Source organism: Gekko japonicus, unplaced genomic scaffold (assembly GCF_001447785.1).
Source record: "Gekko japonicus isolate JY-2015 unplaced genomic scaffold, Gekko_japonicus_V1.1 scaffold2060, whole genome shotgun sequence".
NCBI lineage: Eukaryota > Metazoa > Chordata > Lepidosauria > Squamata > Gekkonidae > Gekko > Gekko japonicus.
Window position 1 is genome coordinate 90,337 of NW_015173734.1, and position 2,823 is coordinate 93,159.

A 2,823-nucleotide genomic window follows, 5' to 3' on the forward strand; every position below is an offset into this window, starting at 1 on the left:
GCTTGAAGATCTTCCTTCCCAGGAGACAGAACATTAATGAGAGAATTAAATTGGAGGGACAGAAAAATTGCAAGAGGTAGAAAAAGAAGAACAATTTGAACAGGAAGAGCAACCTTTTTCAAAGGTGGAAGAGGAATTGAAAGAGGAGATCAAAAAGAGGGTGCACAGAAGAGCAAACAAATAGGAGCAAGTCAATATAAGGGTGGAGTGGAAGAAATAACAGGAGTATGAAATGTGTTTGAATTGTTAATAGATTCTTCAATATATTCCATTCTTTCTTTGTCCTCACTTTCATTTCCAACCCCCAACCCCAATTTCCTTTTCAATTTATTCCCCAAACAGTAGGTCTCCTTCTCAGACTTATCCCAAGATGGGAATGGATTGGAAACGAAGTATGCAAGAAATGATGTTGAATTTAGAAATGCGAAACAGTCAGAAGCGTTTTGAATGCTGTCTTCATATTAAAGTTCAAAATTAAGAACTTTAGTTAATGTTTACAGCTCTCATACTTAGGAGGTAAACTTCTAAAACATTCTTGAGGAAATAGAAGTTTCTTTTAGTTTTAGTTTGAGGGCTTCAGTTTTTTTAATGTTGGGACTGAATTAAAATCGAAAGTTAAAATTTTAATTTAAAATTGAATAATGGCACATTGGGTCATTAAATATTATAAGTTGGAATGTCAAAGGCCTCAGCCAGAAAGACAAATGAAAAGAAATTTCTGACGTACCAGTACAGATTATTTTACAGGAAAGACATTTTAATAAAGAACAGGAAAGGAGCCAGGCTCAGTGGTCATGGATGTGGAGAGGGGAGAACCACGTATATTGCTCTAAATTTCTCGGAGAAAGGGCAGGATAAAAATGCACTTTATGCATTGTTGCCACAAGATGGAAGGGGCAAACTCAGGGAATAAAGTGGCGAGAGAGTGAACATTTCTCCAATTCAGTAACTAGAACCATGAATATTACAGGGCCAGCTTGCAACATATGGGCGAAGAAATGGAGAACTGAGCCACAATGGCTAAAAGTCAGGGGCAGCCCCATGCAAGCGGCAAAAAGATTATTGTACAATAACTTCATGAAAAATGATTATATTTTCCAAGAGAGAAAACCCCACCAAGCAGAACGTATCCTAATATTTTAAAGGATTCCACATTCTGCTGGAGGTCTTTAAAGATAGAAGAATCCTATATTATCTCTGGGAAGGGAAAATTCACAGTTTGTATGCAAACAACGTGCATTTTCTATTACAAAAAACACTGAGATTTTTTAACATGCCATATATCTGGGACAGGAGCTGCGGTGGCTCAAGTGGTTAAGATGCTGAACTGCAGGCTGTGGAAGGTCGGTAGTTCAGCAGTTCAAGACCCGAGTGTGCTGCATGATGGAGTGAGCTTCCGTCTCTAGTTCCAGCTCCTGCCAACCTAGCAGTTCGAAAGCAAGAAATTGCAAGTAGATAAATAGGTACCACTTCAGTGGGAAGGTAACAGTGTTCTGTGCGCCATGGTGTTTAGTCATGCCGGCCACATGACCACGGAAACGTCTTTGGACAGCGCTGGCTCTTTGGCTTCGGAATGGAGATGAGCACTGCAACCCTAGAGTCAGATTCGACTGGCTTTCGAGCAAGGGAACCTTTACCTTTACTATATCTGGGACACTTTTTGAAAAAGCAGATATGGAGCATTTATTTATAATATTGTGAATATCATATACGGTAATATTGTGAATATATGCACTGAAATTCACAGTGAAATAAGAGCCCCACTACTCATGTAGGGCATTTTCTCCTTGTTCTCCAATCTAGTAATACTTAACCAATCAAATATGATATCTTAAATCTCAAGATAACTTATCATTTGAACCAGCAATGAAAGGAAACTCAAGAAACCCAGCTTATTGTTCCAAGAAGACGATTCCCAAGAATTCAACCACTCAGCATTTCTGGAGGTTTTGATATATGGGACAGGTTTCTGAGATGAAAAGAACAGATGAAGAAAAAGAGTCCTGAGATTTGAGTTGAACTATAGCAAGTCACCAATATAAATGAGCTGAGAAGAAGGTGTAAGCCCTGGGGCCCTTTTGAATTTTTTGGGGTCAAGACTGAAGTCGACACAATAAGCTGACCATACAGCATCTGCAGAACAGCACAACTGCAACTAACAAATATACAAGGGCCCATGTATACAGGTAGTATGACTACAGCAAATAAGAAAATATGTCTACAGTGTCAGCAGATGAGGGCTTCAGTGGTGGTTTGAGAGGGGTGTATATGTTCTGCCTTGCCCATTTGGTACTTGGGATTACAGAATGAAGTTTATTACATCAACCAAAGTTTAGGACTCTCTCATTCCAATTACCTTTTGTACTTCTGTCATGGTTGTACCTCTGTTTTCCCGCTTTTTAAAGAGGCACCTGTCTAATACCACAGGCATGTTCCCTTCAACCCTTGACAAGGCACATTGCAGAACATAAGAATATAAGAGAAGCCAATGTTGGATCAGGCCAAAGGCCCATCCAGTCCAACACTCTGTCACACAGTGGCCAAAAATACCAGGTGCCATCAGGAGGTCCACCAGTAGGGCCAGGACACTAGGAGCCCTCCTACTATTGCCCCCCCTCCAAAAGCACCAAGAAGACAGAGCATCACTTGCCCCAGAGCCCCTATCTATACCTTGTGGCTAATAGCCATCGATGGACTTCTGCTCCATATGCTTATCTAATTCCCTTTTGAAGCCGTCCATGCTTGTAGCCACCACCACCTCCTGTGGCACTGAATTCCAAGTGTTAATCACTCTTTGGGTGAAGAACTGAGCATGCCTGTCCA